This window comes from Delphinus delphis, chromosome 3, assembly GCF_949987515.2.
Source record: "Delphinus delphis chromosome 3, mDelDel1.2, whole genome shotgun sequence".
Lineage (NCBI taxonomy): Eukaryota > Metazoa > Chordata > Mammalia > Artiodactyla > Delphinidae > Delphinus > Delphinus delphis.
This window is the reverse complement of record NC_082685.1, coordinates 70,220,351-70,245,475: the sequence shown is the minus strand read 5'-3', so window position 1 is coordinate 70,245,475 and position 25,125 is coordinate 70,220,351. Positions and strand designations below refer to the sequence as shown.

The 25,125-nt window shown below is 38.9% G+C and overlaps 2 pseudogenes; one reads left to right on the top strand and one right to left on the bottom strand.

Moving 5' to 3' along the window:
* Positions 1 to 7,948, top strand: part of LOC132422414 (small ribosomal subunit protein eS6-like) — a 106,050-nt pseudogene extending 98,102 nt beyond the window's left edge.
* Positions 1 to 25,125, bottom strand: part of LOC132423328 (putative elongation factor 1-alpha-like 3) — a 193,700-nt pseudogene that overhangs the window by 102,899 nt on the left and 65,676 nt on the right.

Here is a 25,125-nt window from a genome sequence, read left to right as displayed (position 1 = left end):
TTCCATGCTCAGGTCCATTTCCAGCAACAATTTTTAACCTTTTTGGTTTTTTAGCTCTTCTGGGAATTACCTTCTAAACTCTAAATAAATAATAGGCTTATAATGGTTATTCTTGACTCATTCAACGAATGACTCAACAAATATTCATTGTGTGGTAGGAATGTAAATTGGTGCAGCCACTGTGGTAAACAGTATGGAGGTTTCTCAAAAAACTGAAACTAGAACCATCATATGACCCAGCAATTCCACTCCTGGGTATATGTCCAAAAAAAGCAAAAACACTCATTTGAAGAGATATTTGCACCCCATGTTAGTAGCTGCATTAGTTACAATTGCCAAGATATGGAAGCAGCCTAAGTGTCCATGAATAAATGAATGGATAAAGAAGATGTAGTACATATATACAATGGAATGCTACTCAGTCATAAAAACGAATGAAATTTTGCCATTTGCAGCAACATGGATGGACCTGGAGAGCATCAATCTAAGTGAAATAAGTCAGATAGAGAAAGACAAATACTGTATGATATCACTTATATGTGGAATCTAAAAAATACAACAAACTAGTGAACGTAACAAAAAAGAAGCAGACTCACAGATATAGAGAACAAACTGGTGGTGAGCAGTGGGGAGAAGGAAAGGGGGAGGGGCAATATATGAGTAGGGGATTAAGAGGTACAAATTACTATGTATAAAATAAGTCAAATACAAGGATATATTGTACAACATGGTGAATATAGCCAATATTTTATAATAACTATAAATGGAGTATAACCTTTAAAAACTGTGAATCACTACATTGCCCACCTGTAACTTATATAAAATTGTACAGTAACTATACTTTAATTAAAAAAACCCAAGTATTCATTGTGTGCCCACTATCTGTCAAGCTCTCTTCTAAGACTGAGATACAAGAGTAAACAAAACAGACAAAAGTTCCTGTTCTCATGGAGCTTATATTCTATTAGGGTGGCGATGAGGAGAGTTAAGTAACAAACAACATCCATGAACAATTTCTATAGTATATTCAAAAGTTAAAACTGCTACTGAATAAAAGAAATGGGAAAGGTAGGCAAAGGGAGCACTGAGGAGGAGAGGTGGTTTGCAGTTTAAAATAAGGTGGTCATTCCATCTAGAGGGGTGGGATAGGGAGGGTGGGAGGGAGGTGCGAGAGGGAGGGGATATATGTATACATATAGCTGATTCACTTTGTAATACAGCGGAAACTAACACAACATTGTAAAGCAATTATACTCCAATAAAGATGTTAAAAAATAAATAAATAAATAAAATAAAATAAGGTGGTCAGTGATGACCTAACTGAGAATGTGATATTTGAGCAAAGACATGATGGAGGCAATTCAGTAATCCACGAGAATATCTCAAAGGAGAGTGAACGGCAAGTGCAAAGGCCCTGAGGCAGGAACATGCCCCCGCAAATGATACAAATTAACTTATTTACAAAACAGAAATAAAGTCACAGATGTAGAAAACAAACTTATGGTTACCAAGGTGGAAAGGGTGGGGGAGAGGGATAAATTAAGAGCTTGAGATTAACACACACATACTGTTATATATAAAATAGATAACCAACAAGGACCTACTTTACAGCACAGAGAACTCTACTCAATACTCTGTAATGACCTACATGGGAAAAGAATCTGAAAAAGAGTGGATATATGTATATGTATAACTGATTCACTTTGCTGTACACCTGAAACTAACACATTATAAATCAACTACAGTAAGTCCCCTACATACGAATGAGTTTCATTCTGAGAGCACGTTTATAAGCCCAGTTCATTCCTAAGTCCAACAAAGTTACCATAGGTACCCAACTAATACAATCGGCTATATATACTGTACTGTAATAGGTTTATAATACTTTTTACACAAATAATACCAAAACAAACACAAAATATAAACAGTTTTAATCTTACAGTACAGTACCTTGAAAAGTACAGTAGTACAGTACAACAGCTGGCATACAGGGGCTGAACAGGCAAGAAGAGTTACTGATTGGATGAGGGATGATGGAGAGAAGGTGGGAGATGGTAGAGCTAAAGGACAGTCAGCAACAGGAGACAGAGGGTAAGGTGCAATTTCACTCACACCTGACGGTGATGGAACTTTGCATGTTCACATCTTTGAAAGTTCGCAACTTGAAGGTTCATATGTAGGGGGCTTACTTACTGTATACGCCAATAAAAATTATTAAAAAAAAAAAGAAATAAACAGCAAGGAGACCAGCTTGGCTGAAGTGGAGTGAACAAAGAAGACCGTGAGATGGGGTCTGTGAAGGAAAGCGATTGGGAGGTCAATCATGTAAGGACCCCACTGAATTTTACCCAGCAAGAGATGGAAGTTACAGGAAGAATTTGAGTGGAGAATTGATTAAATAGTATCTAAGTTTTTGCTCTATTGAGGAAAGGATGTACGCAGACAAGAATGGAAGCAGGAAATTGTTTTGGAATGTCTACGGTGATCCAAATAAAAAGAGAAAACTCAGAATGGGCTAATGGCAGGGGAAGGGGTAAAGTGGTCAGATTCTGGGTGTACATTGAAGCGTACATGATTTTCTGACAAATTGGATTTTATAGAATGTAAGAGAAAGACTTTGCCTGAGCTACTATAAGGAAGGGGTGGCCCTTAACGGAGATAAGAGAGACTGAGGTAGAGTGGGTTTTGGGAGGAAGATGTGGTTATGGACACGTTCAGTGTGAGATGCCTTTTAGACTTTGAAGTGATGATAACAAATAGACAAGCAGAAATAAGAAGCTGGAGTTCTGGGGTGAGATCTATAGTATACATTTGCATTTTTGGTCACCAGCATATATATAGTATTTAAGGTCATATGACTGGATGAACTCACTAAGGGAATGAGACTGAAAAGCAAAGTCCTAAGACTGAGCCCTGGAACACTCCTGCAATAAAAGGTTAGATAATGAAGAGAAACCTGAAAAGAAAATGGAAAGAAGTGAGGTGGAAAGAAGTGAGGTAGGAAGAAAACCAGGAGAATACTGGAAGAAAGGAAAGTAGAAAAGTAGACTAATAAATACATAACAGGCTCACATGATTCACAGTAATATACCCATGTTAGAGAAAGAATTATGAAGAGAATGGAGATCTTGCAACCAAATAAAAGGTAGCACTAAACATATTATATGAATAGTTTTTATTCAATGATAAATAATCATATGAATAATGTTTCATTAAACATTAGAAGCATTCCCTTTAGAGCAGGGTTCCCCAACCCCCAGGCCGCAGACCAGTACAGGTCCATGGCCTGTTAGGAACCAGGACACAGCAGGAGGTGAGTGGCGGGTGAGCGCGTGAAGCTTCATCTGTATTTACAGTCGCTCCCCATTGTTCGCATTACCGCCTCAGCTCCTCCTCCTGTCAGATCAGTAGTGGCATTAGAGTCTCATAGGAGCGCGAACCCTACTGTGAACTGCACACGCAAGGGATCTAGGTTGTGTGCTCCTTAAGAGAATCTAATGCCTGATGATCTGAGATGGAGCTGAGGCAGTGACGCTAGTGCTGGGGAGCGGCTGAAAATACAGATTACCATTAGCAGAGAGGTTTGACTGCACAGAGACCATAATAAATCAATTGCTTGCACACTCATATCAAAACCTTATCAGTGTGTGGCAAGTGAAAACAAGCTCACACTGATTCTGCATTATGGTGAGTTGTATAATTATTTCATTACATATTACAATGTAATACTAATAGAAATAAAGTGCACAATAAGTGTAATGAGCATGGATCATCCCAAAACCATCCCCTCCCCACCCCGTCCATGGGAAAAATTGTCTTCCACGAAATCAGTCCCTGGTGCCACAAAGGCTGGGGACTGCTGCTTTAGAGTTTAGAATCAGTATTCTAAAACTGTCTGGAATAAAAGAAAATATATGTAAGATAACATTGCTATGTACTAGTAATAATCACTTTTAAGTATTATGAAACTCAACATCAGCAGAGACTATATATACCAAAGAGTAGCTTTAACAAAGAATGTGAAAGATGCGAATGGATAATATCACAATACTGTTTTGAGAGGTATAAAAGTTAAAAAGATTTAATAGAGATACACGTTTATTTGATTATGAACTGTAAGACTGGATTTGGAAAAATGTCAATTTCCCCTAAATGTGTGGGTTTATTATAATTCAAAACAGAATTTTGATGGGCAAATTTTGGGTACAATAATGATCAAAAGAGCACTATTTGTAATAGCCATCAAACTATAAACAATTCAAATGTCCATAAATAAGTAAACAAACAAATAGTATGTTCATTTAATGGAATAATATATAGCAATGAGAATGAATGAGTTCTAACTATAGACAATGATGGCGATGAATCTCAGTAATATAATACTGAGCAAAATAAGGCAGACACTAAAGAGTATGTACTTTATGATTCCCTTTATATAAAGTTCTGAAACAGATAAAAGTAATGTAAGATTCCCAGAAGTTTTGGAAGGGAATCTTTAGCTCTGGTGATGTTTCATTTCTTGATTTTTTGGCTGCTGGTTACATATTGTGTCCATTTTGTAAAAATTCGTTGAAATTACATTTGTAATTTGTGTACTTTTTATATGAGTATTTGACTTTGATAAAACTTTAAAAATACCAATAGTTTTAAAAAATTGGACATACTGATTTAAGCATTTGCTTGTAATTGCAGACAATAAAAAAGTAGCTTCTAGTTTGTTCAGAAAGGAAAGTAATAATGAAAAACTGTATAAAATGTATAAAAAATCAGAAATGAGTGGAATATTCTGGCAACAGCTAAGGATCAATGGACAGAATACAACATTTGGTTGAGAGGAAAAATAGTTCAGTAGGGGAAAGGCATGATCAATAAATGATGTTGCATTTTCAAACCTCCCTATGCAACTGGGTACAACCATGTGATCAGATTTTAGCTAATGGGATATAAGTGAAATTGAAAAATACCACTTCCAAGTCTTGCTGCTCAAAGGATTGGGCTTCTGGTCCTTCTCTCCTGTCCTTCTAATTTAGAGAAGGTCAGATTTAAACAAATGCCTGAGACGCAGCTGTTTAAATGGGAGCCGCTGGTCAAGAATAGCAGAATCACCTTCCTAGGCTTGGCCTGTTAACTGTACAAGAAGTAAACTTCTAGCTTGTTAAGCAAATAAGCAAACAAACAAATAAAGCTGCAAGTGCTGGCTGTTCCTTTAGGAATATATCAGTTACCTATTGCTGTATAACCAATTACACTTAAATGTAATAGCTGAAATCTACAAACATATATCATAATTTCTTTGAATAAGGAATCTGGGGAGCAACTTAACTGGGTACATTTCACTCAATCAAGATCCCTCATGAGGTTTCAGTTGAGCTGTCAGTTGGAGCTGCAGTTATGATCCAGACTCAGCTGGGCCTGAAGGACCTGCTTCCAAGCTCAGTCACTTGGTGGCTGGCAGGCTTCACCTCGTCACAGGCTGTTGGCTAGACAGTCTGAGCTCCTCTTGTTCTATTGGTTTGAGGGCCTGAGCTCCTCACCACCTCGCGTGGTTCTCCCATAGGGCTGCTTGCAATAGGCTGCTTCCTCCCCGTCAGTGTAATAAGTGAGCCAAGAGAAAGGGCGAGAGAGAGCTCAAGACAGGACCTGCAGTTATTTATAATCTAATATTGAGCTACTGAGTCCAGCCCACACTCAAGGGGAGGGGGTGACACAAAGGCATAAAAGACAAGAGGCAGAGATATTCAGTGCCACCTACCACAGGAAGAAAAATCAGGTTAGATCCTCACTTAACACCACACCAAAATAATCTGCAGATGAATACAAAATTGAAATATAAGAAGTCAAGTCCTTCTTAAAAATAGAACCAAGTCTATGTGAATGTTTCTCTAGTATCAGGATGGGAAGAACAGCTAAGCTTAAAAGCATGGTAGCTCCTGTCACAGGCTGGGTTTTCTAGGGAGCAGACACTGAAATGGGTTAGAAGGTGAAAGCCTTACTGGTAGGCAACAGTGTGAAAGGTAGAGAGGAGGAAGCAGGATCGGGCAGGGAATGTGGATCTGAAAGAAGTCGGTTAGCCCCAAGGGGAGCTCCGGAGCCAAGATTTCCCATCAGATCAGTCCCAGTCTGGGTAGACCAGCTAGGCCCTTGAACAAGTTTCTTGTTCTATATATGGTTAGGGCTGCCTTGAGAACAAGAGCAATCGTGGCATGAAAGCTGAGGAAGATCAAGAAGGAACTTATAGCTGGAGGTGGTCCACCAGCTGTACCATTTAACTGGGCAACAAGTCCATTTTTGAAGATCTGAGCTGAGCGTCTAGGTCTCTGCCCCAGTCTACCCCTTGCGGCATTTAGACACAGTGCTTCAAACACTTGTGCAGAGCAGCTCCTTAGGGCTGGAATGGGCTTCTTTTCCTGAGGAGGAACTGCCCTCAGGCTCCTGCTCCAGGCCAGAAATACCCATTAGAGGGATCATGCACTGGGCAGAAATGGCCAAGCTTCAGTGCCTCTTTACTGGCTGAAGATGATCCTGAAAATAGTGGGCCCTCAGCTCAAAAGCGGAGGCAAAACCTAAAAGGCTAAGAGCTAGCGGCTGAAGCGAAGCACACGCCTGGTCACGTGGCAGGGAGTCCTTTCTAGGAGGGCCGTCTGAGCAACACACAGTCACAAAAGAATATACCAAAACAATTTTTTTTTACTTCACAAAAACATAATCCTCAACATGCAAATATATAAAACATAACAGGAAAAAACCCATGACATGTTAATAGCATAATTTCATAAAAGGCTAACGCCCTATCAGAACATCAGTCTTTAGTAGAGTCCATAGCGTATGTACTGTATATGAATTTAACATATTGTTAAACACTTAAGACATAAGTGAATACTTAGAACAAAGCTCTCAAACCCAAATAAGTATAATTAACTAATAGATGTGAACAAATATTCAGCTGGCCTCCCAAGTAGTCAAATGAATGCAATAAAGTTTTATTAAAGCAATAAAAAAGTTTTGGCAGCCTATCGAATTTCCCATTTTTTTAGTAAATGATTTAGTTTTGGCAAATGAGCTTTAAGTTAGACATTTGCACATGCCTGGCAGGAGTGTCAATTCATATTTCTGTAAATCAATTTGGCATCAGGTTTTAGGAGTTGTAAAAACAAATCCTTTTACTCAGTAATTCTACTTCAAGAGTTTTTCATCTCTGCTGTGTCTCAGAGGCAAGCAACTGCTTCAAGACAAAGCTGAACATCTCTTTCCCAACCACGGGCTGCCAGAAACTCACTGAAGTGGACAACAAAGGCAAACTCTGAGCCTCCTATGAGAAGCGTTTAGCCACAGAAGCTGCTGCAGATGCTCTGGGTGAAGAAGGGAAGGGCTATGTGGCTGGAATCAGTGGTGGGGATGACAAACCAGGTTTCCCCACAAAGCACGGTAGACTAGGAGGACTAGAGAAAGCAAGCACAAATCCGTTCAGGGGATGGACCGTGGATGCCAATCTGAGTGTTCTCAACTCGGTTACTATTTTAACCAATAATAACCATTGGAAAAAGATATTCTTGCACTCACTGATACTACTGTGCATCATCACCTGGGGCCCAAAAGAGCTAGCTGAACCCACAAACTTTCCAATCTCTCTAAAGAAGATGGTGTCTGCCACTATGCTGTGCAAAGCTCCTGACCAGAGAAGGTAAGAAACCTCGGTGCCCAAGACGCAGTGTTACGTTATTCCCTGTGTCCTGCAACACCAAAGTCGGCTTGTTGCTCTGAAGAAACAGGGTACTAAGAAAAATTAGGAAGAGGCCACAGAATATGCTAACCATTGGCCCAGAGGATGAAGGACACCAAAGAAAAACTCCAGGAACAGACTGCCAAGAGATGGAGGCTGTCCTGTCCGACAGCTTCTACCTCTAAGTCCAGTCAAAAACAAGGTTTTCTAAGAGTAAGAAATAAATAAGGTCAGACTTAAAAAAAAGAAAAAAGTTTATCTTAAGGAAATAATCAGAAATGTGGACAAAGATTTACACATAAAGATATTCATCTTAGCATTATTTGTTATATCAAAAGCCAGAAGCAACCCAAGGGCTCAAATTTAGGAAAAGTGTTAGATAAACTACATCGTATCTGTAGGATAGTGTGTCGTGCAACCATTAAAATGAAAATGGGTGATGAAGCTTTAATGTCAAAAGATAACGCTTATGATGGACGTGTTAAATGAAAATATAGCATTACCCCAAGTATGTAAAAATCCATAAAAAGATGTGTAGAAGATATGCCAAAACTATAAACATGGATTTGATTATCTTTGGTTGGGTGATTTTATTTTCTTCTTTTTACTTTCAATTTTTACAGAATAAACATTCTTGGAGTCGTCTCAAGAGACAGTTGCTAGAAGCTTTCCTTGTCCTTAGAGAAAGGGCTGGGTCACGTGCTTCTCCCTGTGTGCCTCCTGCACTTTCTCAGTGCACACCCCTCTCTTAGCATTTCCTCGTGGTGCTCAAGTTTTCTGTGCATATATCTGCCATGCTGTCCTGACACTAATGATGTGGAGTTGGGTCAGATTTCACAGGCCGAGAGCACAGTGCTCTACAACATACCCCTCACTTCAGACACCAGATGCAAGCTCTAGAGTTCTCAGGCCACTCACACTTCTGACCAACCGGCTACGAATCTGGAGCTTCCCACTACCTCCCCAGGTTCTGTAATTGGCTAGAATGACTCAGAGAATTCAGGAAAGCATTATACTTAGGATTATAATTTTATCACAGAGCACACAAATTAGAACCAGCCAAATGAAGAGACACACAGGGTGAGGTCTGAGAGGATCCCAAACAAAAATGTTCCCTGTCCTCAGGATGTAGGACCCTCCTGGCACGTTGATCAGTATCACTAACCTGGAAGCTCACCAGAGCTTCAGATATACAGAGTTTTTACTGGGGTTTCATGACATAGGTTTGATTGATTGAATCATTGGCCATGTGATTTAACTCAATCTTGAGCCCCCGTCCCCTTCTCAGATCTTGGACTTATAAATGCATGGCTCAAAACCTTAACCCTCTAATCATGCAGTATGGTCTCTCCAGCATGGAAGCGCCATCCTGAAATTATCTAGGGGCTCACCAGGAGTCACCTCATTGGCATAAATTCCAGTGTGGTCCAAGGGACCCACAATGAATAACAAAGACACTCCTTTCATTTTGGAAATTCCAAGGATTTAGAGGCTCCCTCCTAGGAAGTGGGGCAAAGTTCAGCCGAATTCTTTCTTATACAACAGTATCTGTCTCACCCATTGGCTATGGTGTCCAATATGGAGGGACCATGCCTATGCCTGGGACTGGCACCCAGCAGATTTTTTTTTTAGTAAATCTGGCAGCTTAGGAAAGTTAGCCTAAGGCCCATTAGTAAACTAGAGAAGCCCCTTTCTGTCTGTGAGTCCCAAGTTGACATTTTCTCTTTTACCTTCCACCACAGTATCCTCAGAAGGTCATTTTTCCGGGAATTAGTAATTCACTGATATTTTGGTCCTTTGATAATTTAATCCATCATTGAGAACAGTAATATGATAGCAATGACCACAAAACAGTTTTTTCTTTCACCATCTCTTTTCCCCCCTCCTGGGTGATATCTATCTATAGAAACATGTTAGCTAGTCTTGAATTAACTAGGAAATTAATAGAGGATGTATTAGCTTTGTACCAGGAAAGGCAACAAATAGCACAGGATTGACAATTTCATGGCTGTGTTTATGCGGGTGCTTAAGACCGTCAATATTAAGTAAGTTACAGAAGTAAGTGCTGGTGTTTCCATTTTTGTTCTTAATCTAAACATGGCCTGGGGATGGGCTTTTAGAACATCAATATGGTGTTTGGTGAATTTAACAACTTAGTTGATTGTATTTATGTTTGCTCGTTTATTCCAAAAGCTATTTACTTCTGGTAGGTTATATAGTCAATGCTGAGTATTGAATATTTAACTTAGTTCTCCAAGTCTTTCATAATTTCTATTTCACAATTTACTAGATTAAAACTAGGACTACTGCCTGAAGTTTTTTTGTTTTACTTCATAAGACTATGTACTCAAAATTAAGTCACTTAAGATTAAATCAACTTTTTATTGAGACAAAATAATACATATCCTAATTTTAAATGTTTTACACAAAGACAAGGGCCCAAGTTTCTGGGCATCACAATTCACTAAGTTTTTCCTCTAAGCACATGGAGGCGCCTTGCTGGCGTCCTAGGACAGTGGCCCTGGGTGTTGCTTCACTTTCTCCAGACCCCTGACTGGTCTGAACTCTTATTTTTTCTCTTCTTATCTGAGCAGACTTGAGTCCAAGCTTGTGCGAGAAGACAGGACGTTTTGTAAATTAGGATGAACAGAGAGCCTTCTCTGTTTATTGGATTTTTTATAGTCTCCTGTTGTTGCCTGAGGGTAGGGGTCTCCTGTGACTATATTCACAGTAATTTCTAGGTAGCATCCAATACCTGGTCCATATTTAAATTTTCCTATTAAAATCAAGGGTTGATTTTACTTTATTTAAAACTGTGGAGAATAACAGCATGTTTGTATGTAACAGGATGATGCAGCCAAGAAGGGAAAACTGATGATGCAGGATTGAGTAGAGACCTTTGCAGGGGTGATGCCCTTAACCAGGGCCGTGCACCTCACTCAGCTCCACATGAGACTGTCACACGGCCTTCTCTGTGCATGGTTGTCCCAAGAGGGTGCATCAAGGGTACATCAAGCCTGTCTGTGCAGGCTACAGGGGATAGGACTGAAGGAATTAGCAGCCCACCAAAGTGGTCTGAAGATTATTTTAAACAGAAAACATCTGAACAGACAGTAGCCACAGAAAGACATTATGTCAAAAAGAAAAACCTCCCGAAAATACAGCTGCCACTGACTCCCCCCATCTACCCCACCCCGCCCCCGAGGGAGTTTCCTGTTTGAAAGAAGACAGACCTTCAGCCCTGGGAAATATGAATTCAGCTGCCATACTCCGTACTCCCCACCAGGAGGAAATTTCTACCCGGGAAGGAAATAGTCCGCCCATTTCCATTAGCATCTAAACACTCAATAAGGGCTTCCCTGGTGGTGCAGTCGTTGAGAGTCCGCCTGCCAATGCAGGGGACATGGGTTTGAGCCCTGGTCTGGGAAGATCCCACATGCCGCGGAGCAACTAAGTCCATGCGCCACAACTACTGAGCCTGTGCTCTAGAGCCCGCGAGCCATAACTACTGAAGCCTGCGTGCCTAGAGCCCATGCTCCGCAACAAGAGAAGCCACCGCAATGAGAGGCCTATGCACCACAACAAAGAGGAGACCCCGCTCGACGCAACTAGAGAAAGCCCGTGTGCAGCAACAAAGACCCAATGCAGCCAAAAAATAAATTAATTAAATTAAAAAAAAACCCAAAAAAACACCCAATAAAAGCTTCCATACGTTCCCACTGAAACCCTAAGCCCTGCTCTTTGTTAAGCTGGTATATAAAACTTTATCTCTATCCATTCCCTCAGTTACTCACTACTGAGCAACTCCTGTGTGCTCCTGTTAAAGAGGTCTTGTCTTTTTCTCTAGCTAATCTGTTTATTTTCAGTTAATTTTCAGGCCTCTGACTATTTGGACCTAAGCTGGTAGAGAAAAACTTTTTCCTTCCCACAAGATCGTAGGTACATGTGGAGAGCTGGCCTTAGTTAAGAGCATGGACCCTTAATCTATAGTAACAGGAGAGAAGGCAGAAGGATTTACGTATATTCAGACTCTCTCATTCGCAAACACACTAGAAGTGTCATCTCTTCTCACTGACTCATGTCCTCACTTCCCATTCACTACTCTACCTATTCCAATAAGGCTGCCAGGCTTAACACATATTCATCCAATTATTCATTCATCAAATGTTTCTTTAATCCTACTAAATAGTCTAGGCCCTGAAGATACAGCATTGAACAAAATCCAAAAATCCCTGCCCCTATGGAGCTAGATCTCTGGTGGGGGAAAACAGATGTGAAACAAACTACATAGCACTTTCAGTGGTAATAAGTGTGATGGATAAAAATACACACACACACACACACACACACACACACACACATGCAAGGCAGGAAAGAGAGTGATGGCGTGTTGGCTGCCTCATCAAGAAGGAAGCACTTGAATAAAGACCTGAGGAGGTAAAGAGCAAGCACTATGGATACAGTGGGAAGTCTTTTCCAGGAAGAGGGAGCGGATAAGCAGTGGGAGTGTGCCTGGTATATACAAGGAAGAGCAAAGAGATAAATAGGGAATAAACAAGGGGAGGAGGCACAGCAGGAGATAAAACCAATGAGGTCATATGGGGACAGATTGCGTGGGAGCTTGTAATCATTGCAAGTGCTTTGGCTTTACTCTGACTCAGCTGAGGAGCCAGTGGAGGGATGTGCGCAGACAAAATGGACTTGGGGAGCAAGGATGGAAGTAAGGACAGCAGTAACAATGTTGATGAAATAATTCCACCAAGAAATAACGGACACTGCTTTGGAAAGCAATCTGGCAGCTCCTTAAAAGGTAAAACATAGAGCTGCCCTGTGATCCAGTGATCCAGCAATTGCACTCCTAGGTACACACCCAAGAGAAAGGAAAACAAATGTTTACACAAAACATGAATATTTATAGCATCATTATTCCTAAGAGCCAAAAGGTGGAAATAACTGAAATGTCCATCAACTGATGAATGGATAAACAAAGTGTGCTATATCCATACAATGGAATATTATTCAGTCATAAAATGAAGTACTGATATATCCTACAATATGGATAAACCTTGAAAACATTATACTATACGAAAGAAGCCATTCACAAAAGACCTCATCGTGTACAATACCATTTATATGAAAATTCCAGAACAGACAACTCCATGCGGATACAAAGTAGATTAGTGACCGCCAGGGACTAGGGGAAAGAGGGAATGGGGAATGACTGTTAAATTTTTTGGGGGGATGACTAAATGTTCCAAAATTAACTATGCTGATGGATGTACAACTATGCAGATACAATAAAAACCACTGAGTTGGGCACTTTGAATGGATAAACTAAATGGTACATGAATTATATTTCAATAAAGCTATTATTAAAAATAAGAAGAAACAATGGAGTTTAGCATAGGGAGGTGGTGACATGTGGCTAGGGGTCGGAATACTTTGAAGGTAGAGTTAATAGAACTTGGTGAAGACTGGATGAGTTGTAGGAAAGTAAACTAAGAGTCAAGGATGGTGCACTGACACTAAGTGAGATGGGGGAGAATGCAGGGGGAGCAAATTTGGGGAAGAAAATCAGGAACTTTCTTTTGACTGTGTTACGCTTGTGATGCCAAGTAGACATACAATATGCAACTGGACATATGAGTCTGGGGTTCAGGAAAGAGATGGACTGGAATTTTACATTTGGAGTTATCAGCATATGAATGGTACTTAACTGGTTAGAGTCATCAGTTACCTCGAGGGAGCCAAATCTTCACCTTGGCTTCTCAATAACACTGGACATTATTGACCACTGTCTTCATGTAAAATTGTCTCTTCTCTTACTTTTAGTAGAGTAATTTTTGCTGTTTTCTTCCTTCCTTTCTTGTCTCTCCCAATCTGTTTCATTTGCAGGCTCATCGTCCTCCACCTGATCTCCAGTTCAGAGTTGTTTAAATTTTGCTCCTGTATCATTTCTTTCATGATACTGTATATTCTCTGAGAGATTGTATCCACATCCTAATTTCAACTATTTCTTATACATAAACTTGTAAGTGAGCTTCAGATCCTTCACATAACCACTAAATATATATCGAAAACATCTCTAATTCAATCTGTGCAATATTGAATTCATCATTTCTACCTCCACTCCCAATCCAAAACCAGTTCTCTTCCAACATCCCTCATTTCAATGAATGAGTTATGTATGAGTTACGTAAACCACAAGCCAGAAGCCATCCTTGGTATCTCTCGCCCCAGCATATCTAATCCATCATCAAATTCTGAGACTTTCATCTCCTAAAATATTCTCTAAATATCTCTACTTTTCTTTATTTTTACTGGTGAGCAATGCAAATACATTTCTACTCTATAATTTTTCACACAACAACCCCTATTATTACCAGCATTTCTACCATTCTTATGCCCTGGAGACAGACTAATTACAAAATATTGTGGATTTTAAAAAGGGGACGATGGGGGCATGGGCTCCTTTTATATGTTGAGGATTTCTCCTCCTCAATGTTCTCTACAACTTTCCTTTTCAATTTTCCTACTTCTTGTCTCTTTTAAATCCAAATCATTCCACCAGTTATCGCCAGACTAATTCTCGTAACACGTAGTTCCAGTAATTTCCCAGCTAAAAATTCAAAACTGCATTTTGCCTAGGAATTTAAGAGCAAACTCCTAATACTAGCATTATCGTTCCATCATGACAAAGTCTAAATACTCTTCTTCTCTATGTCCCAGTGTTATGGGTTGAAGAGTGTCCCCCAATTCATGTCCTTCCTAGAACCTCAGAATGTGACCTTATTTGAAAATCGAGTCTTTGCAGATATAATCAAGTTGAGATGAAGTCATCAGGGTGGGCTCTAATGCAAATGACTGGTGTCCTAATAAGAAGAGAGAGATTTGGAAACTGACCCACAGAGAGAACACCATATGACAACAGAGGTAGAGACGGGAAGGATGCATCTCCAGGCCAAGAAATGCCGAAGACTGATGGCTTCCACTAGAAGTTAGGGGACGGTAAGGTGAAGCTCTCCCCTACAAGGTACAGAGGGAGCATGGCTTTTCAATGTCTTATTTTGGATTTCTATCTTCCAGAACTATGAGACAGTAACTTTCTGTTATTTCAAGCCACTCAGTTTGTGGTAGTTTGTAATGGTAGCCCTAGGAAACTAATACATGCAGTTACTTTGGAAAATTCAGTGTTCTCCTAAACCTGCACTCTGTTTTTTAAAAAATTCAGGTATAATTCATGCACTATAACATTTATCCTTTTTAAGTATACAATTCAGTGATTTTTAAAATATTTTCACAAGGTTGTATAAACAACACCACTATCTAATTTTAGGACATTTCCTCAGCCTTAAAATACATCCCATTCTGTTAGAAATATAGTTCCCCAATGCCCCCTCCTCCCAGCCCCTGGCAACCATATACCTTTCTCTATGGACTTGCCTGTTCTAGACTGCACTAATTTTATTTGTTTCCATGCCTTTTTCTCATGTCCTCTCTCCATTACTCCTATTTGTGGCTTATAACTATTATGTCATCACTCACTCACTAAACTGGTTCTACCTGAGGACAGGGAATGTGTATCCCTGTTCCTAGTACATATTAAGCATTATAACATGCGTCCTGAGTGAAAATACGAATCAATGAATGCCCATCTCAAAGGCCATCCTCTTTCTATCATCTATCTTTTCTCATTTGGTTCAAATCTATGCTTCTAACTCACGTGGTTCTCCTTGGAATCAAATTGGTTTTGATGTATGAAATATAAACACACAGTAATGTGTGCTACAATATTCAGTGGACAAAATTTATTGAATAAACTACTCTGCAAGTAGCATTGAACAAGACTCTCTACTGGGCAAAATAATTACGATCATGAAATAGACATAAATGAATGGTTTAGTTTCTTGTTTTTTAAGGCCATCTGCACCCTTTAAAGATATTACAGTCTGAATGGGGCTGAGACTAGAAATACTATGAGATACAAGAGATCAGCACGTGGAATCTTGGTCTAAGTATGAATTGCTGATAGAAGACAAATGATGTTGCTTGAAATTGTGACTTGAAAAGCAAGTACCATGAATCATCCCCATGTATAAGGTTGTAATCAGAACAATGGAGAACTGATACGTGAATAGTTGTCATTTACTATGTTGTTGGCAAAACACTGGCCAATTCATGGCTATGCATGAAGCTTAAATGTTGCAACATGAATACACTTCACATTATCTGGAACAGCAGACACTTCTGTTTCCAATTATTATTTTTTTTACCGTATGTTTAGAAAAAAGAAGATATCTTAAATTAGCTAGAGCTAGGACAGCACGTTGTGCTTCTCTGGTTTTTTTTTTAATAATTAATTTATTTTTATTATTTATTATTTTATTTTTGGCTGTGTTGGGTCTTTGTTGCTGCGCGTGGGCTTTCTCTAGTTGAGGTGAGCGGGGGCTACTCTTCGTTGTGGTGTGTGGGCTTCTCATTGCGGTGGCTTCTCTTGTTGCAGAGCACGGGCTCTAGGCACGCGGGCCTCAGTAGTTATGGCTTGCGGGCTCTAGAGCACAGGCTCAGTAGTTGTGGCGCACGGGCTTAGTTGCTCCGCGGCATGTGGGATCTTCCCAGACCAGGGCTCGAACCCGTGTCCCCTGCATTGGCAGGCGGATTCTTAACCACTGGGCCACTAGGGAAGTCCCTGGGCTTCTCTATTGGAGGACACCATATTAAAAGAGATAGGACTAAGTATGTATAGTACTGCATAGTACTTTAAGATATTCACAATATTTAAAACACTCTTGTGACTTAAGCATTATTATTGTCCCAAATTTACAAATGAGGAAATGTCCTTGGTAAAATGAGATGACTGGCTTATGAATCTATCAAGGTAGTACATGGTAGGGAGGCAGGACACAAACCCACATCTCCACCTTCAAACTTCAAACTCACTATGTCCACAATCCAAATGGTAAGCACGCACTAATAGGCAAAGTTGCTCTATTTAATCATGATGATGATGATGTTGTAATAAAAATAACGATAGTAAATCTATTGATTTGTCTCCATTAGAATGTGAGTGCTATGAAGAGAGAGATTTAGTCTTGTTCACTGCTGTATCCCAGTGCCTAGAACAGCCCCTGGCACATAAACCGTCTAATAAAACTTCTTTGTAAATCAAAATAATACATCACATTTTCAAAGACATTTCACAAATATTACTTCATTGTTGTCATAGCAATTTCTAAGATTTCTGACTCTGCTCCAATATTCTTTTCATTACTCCCCATTGTATAAAAGAGGACTTCAAATATCAGCACTGAGATATTACGAATAGGATATATTAGTCATCAAGACCAGTACCATAATAGGATCCCAGCCGATCTTACCTCAAGGATGACAAGTACTGACTTGAATAGGTTGGCTCCTCTATGGATGGAAGGCGTTGAAAGGCACGTAGAGAAAGTCATCAGTGAGGAACACACACATCTGCCAAGATTAAAAAAAAAATTCTGTTAAAGTTCTGAAATGTGGGAGAAGGTTGGCTTCCCTTCATAAGGAAGGTAGTGTTCAAGATCATTGCCTGTTAGAGTTACTAAAATGACTTTCTCTACTATTATCCTGGTTTTTTACATTCATTATGGAGAATCAAAGAGTAAGTAACTGAGTTTAGAAATGAGTATTTTGTTTTCGAATAGAAAGGTAGTAAGACCCTGGACTCTGAGGAGTCTCTTCTTAAGGGGCCCAATGGTTTTGAGAGGAGGAGATGCCAAGTAAGTGGGATGTGGCTCTGCTTCACTTTCTTTAACATAGGAAGTGGGAAAAGGGATTCTGCTGTTTGAAAACCACTTTTATTTAAAGTATAATGCCGTCTGTATCCAGAAAAATGATTACTCTAATTGGAAAAGATACATACATCCTAATGTTCATAGCAGTACTATTTACAATAGCCAAGACATGGAAGCACCTAAGTGTGCATCGACAGAGGAATGGATAAAGAACATGTGGTACATATATATACAATGGAATATTACTCAGCCATGAAAAAGAATGAAATAATGGCATTTGCAGCAACATGGATGGACCTAAAGATTATCATACTAAGCAATGTAAGTCAGACAGAGAAAGATAAATATCACATATCTCTTAAATGTGGAATCTAAAAAATGATACAAATGAACTTATTTGCAAAGCAGAAATAGACTCACAGACATAGAAAAAAAATTTATGGTTACCAAAGGGGAAAGGGGGTGGGGGAGGGATAAATTAGGAGTTTGGGATTAACAGATACACACTATTATATATACACTAGATAAACAACAAGGACCTACTGTACAGCACAGGGAACTATATTCAATATCTTGTAATAACCTATAATGGAAAAGAATCTGAAAAAGAATATATATATCTGAATCACTTTGCTGTACACCTGAAACTAACACAACATCGTAAATCAATACTTAATTGATACTTAATTAAAAAAAAACCCAATGTGGATATCAATGTGCAAATCAGAAAGAAATTAAGGATTTTTTTTAAAAAAAGGTATAATGCCATCAATACCATTTTGTATGGTCTTATTTATGTTTTACTCTCCATCCAGAAGCAATATCCAATCAAAGGTAGGGCAAGGTATTTTGAATGTAAACGTTGTTTATCCAGCTCTCTCAGAAAACTGGAGCTCAGTTAAGAAGCTGAAAGGTCATGAAGAACCTAGGGGCAGGATGGGAATAAAGACGCAGACCTACTAGAGAATGGACTTGAGGACATGGGGAGGGGGAAGGGTAAGCTGGGACGAAGTGAGAGTGTGGCATGGACACGTATACACTACCAAACAAAAAACAGATAGCTAGTGGGAAGCAGCCGCATAGCACAGGAAGATAAGCTCAGGGCTTTGTGACCACCTAGAGGGGTGGGATAGGGAGGGTGGGAGGGAGGAAGATGCAAGAGGGAGGAGATATGGGGATATATGTATATGTAAAGCTGATTCACTTTGTTATAAAGCAGAAACTAACACACCATTGTAAAGCAATTATACTCCAATAAAGATGTTAAAAAAAAAGAGAAAGTCTCACAATAAGCATAGGCCTCCCTGACACCACAACACCATCTTCAAAACTTTAAGCTGTTTACTCACAGGCAAGTCTTCAGTCTTCATCAGGACCCGCTCCCTGGAATGCTAAGAGCCTCAGCTCTCTGGTTTCTCAACCCCTAACAGGAATACAACACCCACGGAAGGACGAGAGGCACCAGGAGGGTGATGGGGCTCTTAGAAGTAAGTTCTACTGGCCGCAAAATGGAAGTGGGAGAGATTGGTTAGGAGGAGGGAGCCCCTCCTCACCACCAAACCGCCCTCTGATTTTGCAGAGGAGACAGGTGTGCATCGTGAGGGACTCAGACTAAATAACTTTATAAGCCTCAGCTGACTCACAGGACCGCAGATAGGGAGATAGTCAGTAATGTTTGTAACAGTGATGGGAGTATTTTAAAAATATTTAAAACACTCTTGCAAATTAAGTGTTATCAGTTTCCCACGTTTACAAAGGGGGGGTTAACTTATGTTTAAAAGATTAAATGATGTTTAATACTGCTCTTAAAAACAAAGAGAGACTTATGCGATACAATTTTAAGGAAATACTTGAAAAATCTTGGTAGGTTAAAGGGAAAAGGCTCAGTTACCTGGAAAAAATCCCAGTGTTTGGAACAGTGAATTCCTAAGGGATTTCCAATAAAGGAGGTGTTACTTTACTTAGATGTAACCATATGTTCAATTACAGGAAGGCACATTTGTGGAAAATCAACAAAATATCCACAGATAGTTTTATTTCACAAAGCATAGATGATAATGTGGGTTTCTGTAATTGTTTCCTTGAAATCTACATTATTTCGAATAAACGTTTTTAAAATTAGTTTGTGGAAAGTAAGTCTGTTCAAGTTTGGTGTTTTGTAAATAAATACATTATTTTAAAAAATGCATTCCTACCAGAAAAACGAATGGTACTGTCTGCTATTTTGCAAAGAAATATGTATAAAGATAATTGCTCTGTTTTAAAAACTAAACAGATAGTGTTTAGGCTTTTTAGTCACCTATTATATTAAAGTGCTTTATTATCATTAAAATTACTTGTGCCCTTAGTTCACCTAAAAATTGGTGATCTCAATTCACCAGAGAAATCATTCATCCAATAACATGAGTGAAGAGAACTGATCAGGTACACACATATACACACACACACATCTTGTGACACCACCCAAAACCCACAGCAATGGTGTCAGCTCAGAAATACAACAGCTGTTGAGAAACAAATATTCTTTTGAAGAAATATTTCCTTTGTGTCTATCCTACTTTTGTTTTTAAACATTACTTATTTCACTGTAAAAAATGGAATCAAATGAAGTATCCTTCAAAAAATGAAAGCTTCTGTACACTCCACATGCAGGAACTACATCAGGACATGTGGAAAAGTGTATATGTGCTATGATATAAGGCACTTGGAAAAAGAATCAGTTTTTTCTCTGCTTTCTGATGGAGAACTCCATGAAAAAGTGTGCCAGGAAGAACAAGTTCCTCTAAGTGACATTTCATTTCTTAGCAGCTAGATAGATTAATGCTTGCTTCTCTACAGCTCATGCATTACTAGCCCTAGTACTTCAGAAATGAAAAATCATGTACTCAATTTATTCTTTATTGCATAAATGTTATACAAAGAGAATGGAAATTTGCAGTGGGGTCTTCATTCCTGATAAAATATTGTGGTCTTGATAATAGGTTAAGAAATACTATAGTACCACTGTCCTTTCATATTTAGCCTCTATAAAACAGCCTACTGGATTATATGTATAAGATGAGGAGAGATGAAAGTAGAATTATGTTAAACTGTAGCCTCTAAATAGATTACGACAACTTTTATCACCTTTTCAGGGCATGGCTAAAGAGACACACCTGTAAATCTTCTGAAGAGCCGAGTCCCAGAGAACCAGAGACATTTTCAAATTATCAGCAACAAAACTCAACCAAAGGGCAACTGAACTACAAAACTCAAAAGGAAAGTCTAAAGGAATACACAGTGAAGGACTGAGAGACTCCTGAACAAAATGCTTGAAAGCAGGTCTAAGAGTCTGATCTCTTCTCCTCCAGACAAGAGAAAGCAATTTTCAGTCAAGCAAGTCCAAGGAGCAAACTTGGACTTTCATTTGTGGTGCCCACACTATTCTGCCTTTATAAGAGTCCCTGAGCCACGACCTTTAGTACTTTGGTTAAGCTTGAGCTTTTGTTCTTCAGATCTCTATTTTTTGCCTTAGTTAGAACCTGAGTGAGTTGGGATGGGATGGGGGTGGAGGAGGACTGGGGTGAGAAAAGATATTAAGCTTTTGCTGCTTCTCTCCAATTGTGAGTTTATCTAAGTAATCTTCAGTGCTTTGGAAAAATATTGTTTGAAAAAATTAAGTAGAATTAAAACAATTATGGCTGGTAGACTTGTATACATGACAGATCATTAAGTCTGTTATAAATATATTTGGAGGGTGAAATAAATTCTGGGCAAGTGCAGATGTTTCCAACTTAATGAATCAGCATGAGAATCTTCAATTCTGAATCATTTCTTTAAAATATTTGATCTGATCAATGTTTTAACCTTGAATAAATTTTTGGATAATAATTCTACACAGCTGCCTAAAATTCCTTTCCAGCCACGCAAAACTTTGGAAAACAGCACTTCTCTTCCCCCGCACCTCCCCCCAACCTTCAGGATGCACCCTCAACCCCTTCTCTATCCACAAACACTCTGGCCTCCAGTGTGTTTCTACACCCAGCTGAACACGGGGGCTGTGTTGAACATATGAACGACAGATCCTAGCAGCATCTTTCAAGGTCAAAGTTTGAATTTCTGCTCCCTGTGGCCTTGTGGACTGCTTCTAGAAACTTGCTGAGTTAAACTTGAGTCTAACACTCAGAGGAAGGAATTGTTTGTGGTGCTAAGGAAGAGAAAGGGAAACACTTGGGGGTTTAATTTAAAGTAATTATGACATTGGACGACGGCCAATGGAAAATTTTCAGAAAGCCCTTCTTTTGTGAGAAAGTCAACTCCTGAATAGTTGCAGGAGTAAAACCATTTTTCTGAGAAAAAAACACCCTAAGAACCAAGTAATTATTTAAAGCAGTTTTTTTCCCCCCATGGGTAAGATCTTTGTACTTTCCTAAAACACAATGTAGAGGAAACATAAAATACAAAGAAATGCAATAAAACTGAATATTGTCTTTATCTTAGGAAAGTCATAGCCATTTACGTAGTTCCATGGGCCCTAGACTTCAAGAAAATCGTAACAATGCAGCGTAAGCCTGAGGGAAATGAAACGTGGCGTTCACCTCCCTTCTGCTCTGTTTCTACTTCAGGAATTCAGGTAGCCAGACAGAGAAACTGAACGTTGCGGATATCCAAGTGTTCCTGTGTTTTGATTCAGTGGGGGAGAAGTTAAACAAAGTTGGGATGTGTTGAATTACTCAGGTGTTGGTCAAAGGAGTGAGGGGGAGCTTAAAATGAATTTAAAAACTATTTGTTTAAAAAAAAAAGTAAAAGCCTCTTGCATGTCTGGGGTGTAAAGGTGCCCAGAGGCAAAATAATTTCTGATGACTTTTCCTAAATGCATTTTGAGAAATAATTTTCACGTTTAGAGACCAATGGGCAGACAGGGTAGGTTCAGTTGGCACAGAGAATATTATTTTTAATAGTGTCAATGTGATTGTGTTGCTGCTTTTATTTTTGAATGCCTTTAGGCAGGTTCTGCATTGCCCAGCTGACGGCTCCCCATCATCTTCTACATAACTGTTTTCATATGTTTATCCTCACTAGCCTTTAAGTTAGCAATTACAGAAGAAAACTGTTGTTAGATAATAATAATAAAAGCTATCCTTTTAATGAAGGCCTACAATATGTCAGACACTTAACATTCACCATTAACCTTTAGAGCAGTCCCAAAAGATAGATATTATTATGCCACTTTAAGACTAGAAGCCTCATAAGTGGCAAAGCTGAAATTTGAACACAGGTACGTAAGGCTCCCACACACCTCTTTCCATTAAGCCTCAACTTTGTTGTGATACAGAATTAATGTTGTGCGCCAATTTTGAGGATATGCCACTTCAGACAATACACAGGATAAATGACACCTATATCCTGTTAAGTTCCAATATAAAAGAGTGCAAGAGCATTTGGACCTCAACTGAGATTCATAACAGAAAGAATGATGCATTTGTTCTGCATAAGATCAGACCAGAAAGAACAGATTTTTCTCTTTTTCCTTTTGGTAATACGGCCCCAGGGCTCAAAGTGGTCAACCCTTGTCATAATTCATTTGGCAGTCCTGTCAAAGATAGCTCAGTCATTTAGTCTAACAAAATATTTTTTTTAACAGTCAGGGTACATATTTGATTTGGATCCAGGGACAAATTGCTCTCCAAAGGCTTCCTGGCAGGTTGATGATGCGATGCATCAACCGGATGTATCAGGACTTAATAGCACTGAACCATGGAGTACATTTTAAAAGCTCACATACATTCTCAAATATTATAGTATATAACAAATTTCATTGCCTTTGACTCAATGATATTTAGCATATGTGATATATCAGTCTTTCTGCTCTGGGATTTAGTCATATTCCAAGGTTGTTGTCTTCTGTTCAAATGTAAAAAGCTTAACTTGAAATATAGGTCATTTATCTTGGGCTTGGTTTGAAATGGCATATATTCAATCATGTTGTAATGTATAATAGCTTATAATTTAACCAAGGAGGAAGTTACAGTCACACATCATTTATCCAGAATCACTAACAATGGAGATGTTACACATAAGGACATTTTCCTGAATACCTTAAGAGTATTTTCAAAACCACAAAATCTGTACTTATTTTTACCCATTCAGACTTGATTTAAACAGGGTCATCATGACAATTTGACTTCTTGATAACTTAGAGTTTTTATATTACTAGCTTTTTTATTAAAAAAAAAAAAGGAGAGAGAGCACTAAAGAAAAACTCATGAATCTGTCTGGACCCACATTAAACCTTCAGCACTGCAGAGATGAAGGTGCTGTTTTTGCTTTGTTTTCTTGCCAGTTATCACGCTTTCTTCATCCTCTTCTTCTCCATCTTCCTCTTCCTCCTTTTCTTCTTCCTTTTGTTCTTCCTCAGCCCATTTTTAAATCAAATTGTTTTCTTATTGTTGAGTTTTAAGAGTTCTTTGTATATTTTGGATAACAGTCTTTTATCTGATATGTCTTCTGCAAATATTTTTTCCCTATCTGTGGCTCATGATCTTCTTCTCTTGACATTGTCTTTTGCAGAGCAGAAGTTTTTAATTATAATAAGTTTTGATGTCAGGAAGTGTCACTCCTCCAACTTTGTTCTCCTCCAATATTGTGTTGAATATTCCAGGTCTTTTGTCTCCATAAAACTTTAGAATCAGTTTTTTTTTTTTTTTTTGCAGTACGCGGCCCTCTCACTGTTGTGGCCTCTCCCATTGCAGAGCACAGGCTCTGTACGCACAGGCTCAGCAGCCATGGCTCACGGGCCCAGCCGCTCTGTGGCATGTGGGATCTTCCCAGACCGGGGCATGAACCCGTGTCCCCTGCATCGGCAGGCAGACTCTCAACCACTGCACCACCAGGGAAGCCCTAGAATCAGTTTCTTTATATCCATAAAATAACATGCTGAGATTTTAATCAGGATTGTATTGAATCTATAGATCAAGTTGGGAAGGACTGACATCTTGACAATATTGAGTGTTCCATCCATGAACATGGAATATCTCTCCATTTATCTAATCCTTCTTTGATTTTGTTCATCAGAGTTTTATAGTTTTTTCTCATATAGCTCTTACACATATTTTGTTCGATTTACACCAAGTAGTTCGTTTAGGGGGGTGCTAATGTAAATAGTATGGTGTTTTAAATTTCAAATTGTACTTTTTCATTACTGATAGGAAAGGGATTGACTTTCGTATATTAAACTTGTAACCTGCAACCTTGCTATAATTGCTTATTAGTTCCAAGAGTGTTTTTTGTCAATTCTTTTGGATTTTCTACGTAGCTTATCATGTTTCCTGTAAACGTAGAGTGTTTTATGTGTTCTTTCCTTGTTAGATTAATTGAAGAGATTCCCATTAGCCAATTTGGGCATAAATAAGAATATAACTGGAATGGATTAAAACATATAAAATATGGTTAAATTTAGAAGTGTATACTGATCTTACAAAAACAAAACAAAATCTCACTGCTTTCCTTCAGAAGATGCCAGAGAAACAACTCATTATTTTTTAAACTTGTAAATATAGGGAAACATTCAAGCATTTATCCTTCCTTTCTTATATATCTATACTGCAGGATAAACAAAAGAGTTTGCAAGGGGAAGTTACTGTTTATAGA